This window comes from Culex pipiens, chromosome 1 (genome assembly GCF_016801865.2).
Source record: "Culex pipiens pallens isolate TS chromosome 1, TS_CPP_V2, whole genome shotgun sequence".
In the NCBI taxonomy this organism is placed as follows: domain Eukaryota; kingdom Metazoa; phylum Arthropoda; class Insecta; order Diptera; family Culicidae; genus Culex; species Culex pipiens.
Genome location: NC_068937.1, coordinates 95,034,215 through 95,044,836, shown reverse-complemented (window position 1 = coordinate 95,044,836; position 10,622 = coordinate 95,034,215). Strand labels below are relative to the sequence as shown.

General features: G+C 38.7%; 1 long non-coding RNA gene across 1 annotated transcript; it reads left to right on the top strand.

Annotated features, from left to right (window-relative positions):
* Positions 1-1,313: 1,313 nt before the first annotated feature.
* On the top strand, positions 1,314-3,761 carry LOC120424053 (uncharacterized). The gene is made up of 3 exons (XR_005606308.2): positions 1,314-1,633; positions 1,758-2,135; positions 2,244-3,761. It is a non-coding gene; the product is annotated as an uncharacterized LOC120424053 (long non-coding RNA).
* Positions 3,762-10,622: the final 6,861 nt, after the last annotated feature.

The window sequence follows — 10,622 nt, the reverse complement described above, 5'->3', positions numbered from 1 at the left end:
ACCAGGACCAGCCAGCCAGCAGGCCAAGTCGATGAACAATTATTTTCTACCCTCATGGCATTTCCCGCTCGTTTTTTCCTTCTTCTTCTTCTTCTTCTTCTTCTTCTTGTTCCACCATCGTCACAGGGTAGTTATTCTCAAGTGAGAAATGCTCTGGCTTTGGCTCTGTGGAAATCACATGTAGGAAATCTCGCCCCGTTTTTAATAGCCTTGCATAATGCTAACGAGAGAGCCAGCATTATTCTGGAAAGAAACGACCGACCGACCAACGGAAGACCAAGGACCTCCACGACGTGTCGTTTGCTGCTGATGCAGATGATGATAGGACACGTGGGCATACTGTCAGCAGGTTCGCCGCCGAAAACCATTCCGTGTTTTAGTCACGTCACGTCACGGTGATGATTGCTTGCTGAATGTTGCCAGCTATGCGGAGTCGGAGCATCGAAATACCCCAGTGGAATCCCACGGAACTACAGTGGAGGTCGCACGAGATGGGACAGAAGAAATCTGCCTTAAGTCAGGGGTACACAGCGGATTCGTTAATTCGAATTTCGCTGCTTCGAATGTCCGCTAATTCGAACGTATCGAGAAATTAAAAGTGCAACATGGAGTTAAACTTTCTGTCAAGCTGCTGTGAAGTTTTCCATGACAGCTGCGAAAGTTTCACTCCATGTTACCGGCTCACATCTCTCTTTTTAATTTCTCGATTCGAATGAAAAAGCAATCAACCGTCAAAACCAGTTGTCAAACTGATGTTGACGTTTCAACACCATTGTTCGACATTTTCTGAACGCGTGGTTTCAAGCTTTTAACAGCTGTAGTCGTTCCGATTAGCGAAAATGGATTCGCTCATTTGAATGCAGTTCCATTCAACACTCAAACAGCAAAAAATAAAAATTTGGTTTATTGGACCGTTAACAAATCTTTGTATTAATTTAAGAAATTTATTTGATGTGACTGAATACCATTAGTTTATGCCTTCCTCGCCTTACTGAGGAAATGCTATAAAATCATTTGAAAAATGAAGCTCTGAATTCATCTTCCTAAGCCCACCTTCACGTATACATATCGACTCGTTTTTGTCTAATTGGGTACTAAAGCCCTTCGTCAATTTTTATGTACCGTAAACTGGGGTCAATCGGGACACATGGGGCGAATTGGGACAGCAGTTTTAACCATGTTGGAGCACAATATTTTGATTTTTCTGGTTGGTTTCGGTTAGAACAGACTCAGGCCAAAAAAATGTGTACATCCATTTCCAAATTTAAAAGCTTTAAGTCGTGGGGCAAGACACATGCCCTAATCAACTACAATATTCGGCTAATTGATTGCAAATTATCAGTTAGTTGATTAGCGTCACACTAATCAACTAGCGCATTCCCACCCTCTCGAATTATCTTGGTAGGATGATAAATCTGTCAAAAATGCCAAAACAACAAACAAACTTTTACTTAACGTGTGTTTGCTGCGGCAAATTTGTTCTTCCTGTCCCGGAACGGCCACGAATCTTAATGGCCCACTTTTCCAGGTTGCGAAAGAGGAAACTTGTTTTGTTTTCAACTTCCATCGAAAGAGGATATCGATGGTCTGTTTTTGTACCTTCCGGAAGGAGCGAGAACTGGGTCGAGTGCAGGTAAGTTGAGCGTCTTTATCCGCCAAATTTTGGCGACGGGTTTAGGAATTTGTTTGAACCGCTGTGTACCTGGCCGGTCTTCGCGGAATTACCTCCACGATATACATTGTCTATTTCCATCAAGACTATGACGGTGCTGTGGCTAAACAAACAGACGAACTTCCAAGGCCATCGGAATACTCGCCCGAAAAACAACGCTCGAGAATAGCGCGTCAACACCGAAGGAACATCCACAACGGCGGGTCGACGATTTTTTTTGACGACGACACTGTGCTGATAGACGAGTGCGAATTCTGCTTGAGGCCATCGAACTCGTGGGGATTCCCCGGTGACCTGTCCTGGCCACGGGCGGGCTCCCGGAAATCAAGAGCAAGCTGAGAGTTCCAGCGAATTGCAGGCGAAGAAATTCCAAAATAAGGAACTCGAAATGAAACTAGCAACTTCTTCAAGCTGATGAAGGCCATGGTCATCTCAAAACACTATCAACAAACTTTAATAACAGGTAGGAAATTTGCAGTAACATGTATTATCCAATCTAACCTCCAGACCAGAATGGTAGTTCTTCGATGATCTAATTTTTTCAAACTTTTTCTCGTCCTCTCCCATACAGAACCTGAACCGACATCGGTGGCTTGTAGAACGCCAAACGAGAGGTGCAGAATCTAGTCGGATGAAAACGCAGGCAGGTTCTTGTGAAATCGTTGGAAAGGCAAGGCAAGAACGGGCATAATGACGAGTTCCTCCTGCGTCCTGCAATCTGAATCAGCTGACACATTTCGGTCAACGAGTTGCTGTGCTGCGACGAAGAATCGTACGGTTCGCTGCGAGTACTTTTACAGTCCTGACTCATGGAACGGATTGTGGTCGTGCTGGAGATATCGAACAGACGCTAGCAGAAGAGGAAGAAAACGGTCACTACTTTCAGCTTAACTTGTTCGTTCATGTAGGTAACTGCGAGCCGAGGCGTCGAGTCCTCGATCGATCTGTTAACAATCCCGGTGACAGCGTTACGAAAGCGAACGGTAATTCTGAACAGAAACAGCTTAAGCTGCGCGTGCCGAACGGATCCCTCTTGAAGTCTGCTGACTTTGAACGCATCACTCCGGCAGACCCCCAAAAACAGCAGAGCACATCCTAAGGGGAAACCTCAAAAAATTATTCAAATGTAATGATTACGTATGAAATAAACTTTATGGGGGAAGGATGGGTAAGGGGGAGTGATTTCGAGCGATGTTCATAATTTGGTTATCTGCGCTTCCGGACGCGAATTGGGGATCATATCAACTCCAACGGCAAAAGCGTGCTGCACTATTTCATACTTTATCTAGCTCGTCCAACGTCACGACTTCCAAGAAGATTCTCCCGGAGGTAGCTCGATTCGAACGGTTGTTGAATCATTTGTGTCATCACGCATTTCATGATAGGGAAGTAAAACGTAGGTTCCGGCCTCAGCTTTTAGGACGTTTGATCATTCCCGTTGTAGTAGTCTTCTCCAACAAGAAATGCAGTAGCTGGTTTTAAAACCGGTGGAAGGAAAAAAACGCATCACAAAAATCCAAAGGATAAAAAAGAAGCCCCAAATAAAACAATCTTCCTCACATAAGTTTAATTCTTCGCAGGGCCTTATGCCGCTTTCTTTCATTCTTCCGGCCCGGTAACGGTCGTAGCCTCACATGTCCCGGATGCGTTTCTTTAACTGGGCACAGCTTGTGGAAGAGAAACAGGCGGACTTTTGGGCTGGACACCCCGTGGGGGAAGCTGAAGCGTTCGTTGGACATCCGTCGAGGGCAGCTTCCATTTGCTTTGGAGGCCGTGTCCTGCTTATCTATCGCATTGTTTTGCTCCCACTTCTATATAAACATTCGCCGAAAGCTTCTTGTCCTTGGACTCCTTCTTGTGCAGCCAAACTTGGCCGGATTATGCAGGCCTCAGCCTTGAGTTTGCTGCTGGTTGTGGCCACGTCGAAATCCATGTTCCGGCAGTGCCCGGAACCGGCATATACCGGTTTAAACCTCACAACAAATTACTTAAAGAAACCTTCGGTTCAGAAGAAAGTAAAGATTATTTTCAAACTGTCAAAATGACATTTCTCAACGACAAGATTACTTAATGTAAGATGGGAATGGGATATCAAATCAGCGCTAATCAATTAGCTAATTGACTAAAATAAGCGCTAATTAATTAGTGTAAAGATAATTGATTAACTGTGTCTTGCCCCTCGCTTTAAGTGCTCTAAAAACTGCTGTCCCTATTCAGACTGTAGTCCCGATTCACCCCAGATTACGGTACAACGGTAAAAAACACGATTAAAACCCATTTCTGATCACTTTTTTTCATTTTAATGCAACAAAATATTGACAAGACAACATTTTTTCGATGGATCAACTATGGTCCCCTTGGAACGAGCTGTCAAGTAGGAACTTTTCTGTCAAGAAGAACCGCGAGGTTAATTTTTCCAAATTGATTTTAAAATCCATTTTAAACTCTTTGTGGTCGTACAAAGGGTCATTGTACTCAGAAAAATAAGCTTTATCGCTGTAAACAACAATATCAGCAATCGAAGCTTCATTTTAGGACTCAATTCGATCCGTCTTGGGGTTGTCTTGGGTATGTCCCTATTGAAAATTATGATGTTTAGTGAAGTACTCCAAATGTTATGATAAAAAAGCGATTTAGGCTAATGTCCGTAAGATTGTAAAAAGGGCTGTTTTTGATAGAAAACCGTTCGTATTACACATTTTATAACTAAATAAAACAACCTGTCCACAGAATTGTCAGATAATCAATCATTTGTCTGATTTAAAAGGCCTTAAAGATTAGAATAAACGAGATTAAGGTGGAAGTACTATTTTCGAATTATATACATTTGGTGAAAATAACTACCGGACAACTCTTGATCAAATTAAATCAGTAAGACCTTTTGAACCAGACACAAAGGTTAATGTATAGTTAACTTTAGTTTATTTGGAGGAAAAACTTGTTGATCCATGGACATGGACACGTAATATATGATTTCTCTCTGTTATTTTCAACTCAATTTCAGTTCAAAACCCCTTTAAACGGTAACTAATAGCGCTTGATTTTTTTTTCGTTTTTAATTACAAACAAAAATATTTTTAGAACATTATTTTATGAAAAGGCGATCCCTTTTGGTTTTCTAAAGCATTGGATAGTTTTTGGTTATAATTTTTCTTGATGAAAATGAAAAAAAAAACAAATATGTTATTTCTTTTGTATTTATGCAACATTCGTTAATATTTTAGAAATAAAACTTACAAAAAATATTCTCAGCTAAAGAAGATGCAAAAAAAAACATTGATTAAGGAGGATGCACGAATTCTTCAAATAAATCTCTATTTTAAGTTTTTTGTTTCGTAAAATTTTTTTTTTTTTTAAATATAAATTAATTTTAAGCAATTCCTTTTGCAAAGAGCATAAACCGAAAAAACAGTTCTCCGATCGGGATTAAAATTTTTCTGGAGGATCCGTTGCCAAAATAATCAGACCAGTATTCAAAATAATCAGACAGAATAATAAGACCTGCAATCATCTTTTATTTGCATCTAAGACAGCTAAAATCGGTTGAAATGGCGTGATGTTATGATTTTTTGAAAAATATGTTTTTTGCGAAAATTTACATAAATTGACAGAAAAATATTGAGCTCGTTCGGAGAACTTTATTTTCGGTTTATGCTCTTTTCAAATGGAATTGCTGTTTTATGTTTTTCTTGAGAAAAGTCATTTTTTTTTAATTCTGTAAAAACAATAGAAAATTAAATATAGTTTTTAGTTTGCAACCATTTTTTAAATTTTATTTCAGGAAAAATCAACAACGTTTTTTGTTTTTTCATTGCATTAACACCTGAACTCCCAAGCTCGAGAAAAAGGGGGAATTTCCATATAAATTCCCTCTTTTTCTCGAGCTCGGGAGTTTAGGCAATAAATATATACATTCAATTTCATAAATAGTCTGAGAGCCAGTCATTCAACACTTTCCAAGAGCCGTTAAAAAATATAAAAAAAAACGAAATAAAAAGCAAAAAGTGTTTTAAAATGCATTTTATACTAGTTCAGTTATTTGCAATCATAAGTTTTCAAAAAATGTAAGGTTTGATAGAAACAAAAATTTTAGCGAAAAAAAACTTTTTGCGATGCACAATAAAAAAAAAATCATGGTAAAATTTCATCTAAAGAGGAGTACATCTTTTGTGTCAGAAAAAAGCTTTAATTTTACCTCTAATAATGTGTAAATTTACATCTGGAAGACGCTAGCAAAAAATATGTGTTATCCATAAAAACATCAAAGCGGCGATAGTTATATCCAGCTTACTAAGTTTGCGCCCCAACCCGCACGGCCATCTCGCCGCTGTGAAAATCGGACTATCAAAGCCAATGTACCTCTACGTATCTTGTATATCGTATATGTACCCTATATGCAGTAAATACAGAATACAATGTACGGAACACATAGAGCTACATTGGCTTTGATCGTCCAGTTTTCACAGCGGCGAGATGGCCGTGCGGGTTGGGGCGCAAACTTAGTAAGCTGGATATAACTATCGCCAGCTTGATATTTTTTTGGGATTACAGATATTTTTCCTAGTGTCTGCCAGATGTAAATTTACACATTATTAGAGGTTAAATTAAAGCTTTTTTCTGACATAAAAGATGTACTCCTTTTTAGATGAAATTTTACCATGATTTTTTTTACTGTGATACTAAGAATCGAAAATTATCAAAAAATCAAAAGATGTTTCAATCAACCTATGGTAAAAATTATTCTAAACGGAGGGGAATGCATTTTAAATTGATTTCAACTGACTGCACTTAAATTTCCATTTCGATGTTTTTTGAAACAATATTTTTTTGTTGGTAATAAAAAATTGTATGTATTGAACATTTACATGGGTAATTCTCTACCAACTCACACGAAATCGGGAAAAGTTGCCCCGACCCCTCTTCGATTTGCGTGAAACTTTGTCCTAAGGGGTAACTTTTGTCCCTGATCACGAATCCGAGGTCCGTTTTTTGATATCTCGTGACGGAGGGGCGGTACGACCCCTTCCATTTTTGAACATGCGAAAAAAGAGGTGTTTTTCAATAATTTGCAGCCTGAAACGGTGATGAGATAGAAATTTGGTGTCAAAGGGACTTTTATGTAAAATTAGACGCCCGATTTGATGGCGTACTCAGAATTCCGAAAAAACGTATTTTTCATCGAAAAAAACACTAAAAAAGTTTTAAAAATCCTCCCATTTTCCGTTACTCGACTGTAAAAATTTTTGGAACATGTCATTTTATGGGAAATTTAATGTACTTTTCGAATCTACATTGTCCCAGAAGGGTCATTTTTTCATTTAGAACAAAATTTTTCATTTTAAAATTTCGTGTTTTTTCTAAATTTGCAGGGTTATTTTTTAGAGTGTAACAATGTTGTACAAAGTTGTAGAGCAGACAATTACAAAAATTTTGATATATAGACATAAGGGGTTTGCTTATAAACATCACAAGTTATCGCGATTTTACGAAAAAAAGTTCTGAAAAAGTTACTTTTTGCGTTTCTCTTTGTTTCGTCGTCCGTGTCTGTCGCGGGTGACCATGAACGGCCATGATCGATGACGACCAACTTTTTCAAAACTTTTTTTCGTAAAATCGCGATAACTCGTGATGTTTATAAGCAAACCCCTTATGTCTATATATCAAAATTTTTGTAATTGTCTGCTCTACAACTTTGTAGAACATTAAAACACTCTAAAAAATAACCCTGCAAAGTTAGAAAAAACACGAAATTTTAAAATGAAAAATTTTGTTCTAAATGAAAAAATGACCCTTCTGGGACAATGTAGATTCGAAAAGGACATTAAATTTCCCATAAAATGACATGTTCCAAAAATTTTTACAGTCGAGTAACGGAAAATGGTAGAATTTTCAAAACTTTTTTAGTGTTTTTTTCGATGAAAAATACGTTTTTTCGGAATTCTGAGTACGTCATCAAATCGGGCGTCTAATTTTACATAAAAGTCCCTTTGACACCAAATTTCTATCTCATCACCGTTTCAGGCTGCAAATTATTGAAAAACACCTCTTTTTTCGCATGTTCAAAAATGGAAGGGGTCGTACCGCCCCTCCGTCACGAGATATCAAAAAACGGACCTCGGATTCGTGATCAGGGACAAAAGTTACCCCTTAGGACAAAGTTTCACGCAATTCGAAGAGGGGTCGGGGCAACTGCTGTGTGAGTTGGCGGAGAATTACCCACATACAATTTTTTTTTACCAACAAAAAAAAATTGTTTCAAAAACCTGTATCTTGAGAAGCAACATTTCTGATTGATTAAGTTTCTTGCAAAAGTTGTAGGTGAGGAGAATTCAATAAAAAATGATCAGTCTGCGATCAGCAGAGCAGCGATTCAGACGTGCGTCCCTCCAACACCAAAAAAGTGCTAAAAAGTGCAAAAAATGCCTCACGGCAAGAAAAAGAGGCGGTCCCCACCTGCAGGATCGGCAGATTTGAAGAAGCTAAAGAACGCCGAAGCGCTACCTGTAAAGCCAGGCAGTTTGAGCAAGGACGCCCAAAAATTGTCTGGAAACCAGTTCGCTACCCTCCCTGTGGACGTGAGCGAGAAGGAAGAATTTGAACGACGGGAAAAGTTGCCACCCATTTTTGTGAAAACATCGTCATCGGATTCGGTGCGAAAGTGGCCTACCGGGTTTATCAAATCTGGTGCTTTACGAGCTTCCATTCGCTTGTGTGCTGATGGACTCAAAATTCTGCTACCTACCAGAAAGGATTACAACTACGTTCGGGATTTCCTGAACAACACCAAAATTGAATACTACAGCCATGACGATCCAGGTAAACGCCCCATGAAACAGGTCCTCCGAGGCCTGTACGACATGGATGTGAGTGTGCTGAAAGAAGAGCTCAAAACTCTTAAGTTGAACGTGATCGAAGTCTTTAAGATGACGAGACACAACAAGGACATCAAGTATCGTGATCAACTGTACCTGGTTCATCTCGAGAAGGGATCGACAACGCCGTCTGAGCTGAAAGCAGTTCGGGCAATTTTCAATCTCATCGTGACTTGTGCACCGTGACGTGACACAGTGTTCGAACTGTCTACAGTTTGGACATGGTGGAAGGAACTGTTTCATCAAGAGTCGTTGTGCAACCTGCGGAGGTGAGCACAAAACTCAAGCTTGCGAAACAATGAACGAGAACATAGAAGCGAAATGCTTCAACTGTGGTGGCGACCATTCCACCAAGAATCGAAGCTGCCCAAAACGAGCTGAGTTTGTAAAAAATCGACAGCAAGCGACGACGAGGCACCAACCAAATCGTCGCCAAACACCACCAGCATACACGGACGTGGATTTTCCTGCTTTGGCGTCACCTGGAGCGGGATCTGTTCGAGTGGTTCCAAATCTGCAGCCATTGCCGTTGAATCAGCGGCAAAAAGTTGCAGAGAATACAACACCTCCTGGCTTCAGTCAGCAACCGAGGGAAAACCAACCAGCATCAACGGATGAAGGCAGTAGTGACCTGTTTTCACCACAAGAACTTCTGAACATTTTCATCGAGATGACAACAACACTGCGTGGTCGCAAAACTCGTGCGGAAAAAGTAAGAACGCTTGGAGGATTCATCTTAAAATACAGTTCGTAGTTTACTCGTTCTAATGATTTTGAATATTTCAATGAATTTACATTTTTTAGTTTTATGTTAGGATTAATTGTTAAAGTGACTTTTTTTTCTTTTTTTACCCAAATGTATTCGATTTAATGCAAAAATGTAAAACAATTTGAAGCAAATAAATGAATGTGAACAGTTAATAATAAAACGAAAAATAAAATAAAGATGAAGAGCATTTAGCCATACCACTTAGAATGTAAATGAAATGTAATTATTATAAGAAAGTTAAATAAAGACATATTTAATTTCAAAAAAAAAAAACAAAAGAAAATGATTTCTTTTTTTTTTAAATATCACATTTTTTGTTTCACTTGTTACCACTAAAAAAATAGAACTGCGCAAAAATGCAATTTTTGACATCGTAAATCGGTACAATAATGGCTGAGATATTCTGACCAGAATAATGGACCCTTATTTGTTAGTACTCATCAAACCTTTTTTTTCTGTTTGATTTTCTTTCAAAGGCTAAATTTCAGCAACCAGTGCAGTGGTCCAATCTTAAATGCTTTTTAGGAGAATGTGTGGAAAACTAATAGGAAATTTTGCAAACTTTTCGAAAATAAATATTTCAAAGATTGTCAAGCTTGATCATGCAAAAAGAAACACATAAGATGGTAACTTGAAAACAGTGCACTTGAAAAATTATGTTAATTACTTTCGTCAAATTTCGTTTCAGATCAAAAATGAGAACGAAAATGTCAATGTTGGTTTCATTGGAATTGTAGGTCTCCTAAAAAAAATCCAAAAATAAATAAAAATAATTACTTAACATTTGCCAACTACTGCTGTTTTTGTGTTGTCACCTACAGTAGTTACCACGAAGACATTGGATGTGTCTGCGCGTGTACGTGCGCCCACGTCCGCGTGTGCGGTGGCGTGTACGTGACTCAACAATTGAAAAAATAATGGAAGGAAGAGACTTTCTTTTTTTTTCTTTTTTCTTGAATTCTCTTCCACAAGGGATATTCCCACCGCGGTGGGGGAACCTGCTGACATCGCTTCGGGACCATCGCGCATAAGTTGATGAGTAATTATAAGTTTCTTTGGTGCTCATTATTATTCAAAAAAAAAAAAAAAAATGAAGTAAAAAGGGATTTTTATATCGAAAACCGGTAGAATTTTGGAGGAAAATCACACTCCACTCTTGTTTGTGTTTGAGTGTGGGTATGCTAATGCAAACAAACAATGAGAAAGCACCTTCCTTTTTGATAAAGAGCAGGAGAGTAAAAAAAGGATAAAAATGATCAAGTGGAAGCGGTTCGTGCCCGGATACCATTTTTGGGGTGCTGTATGTTTG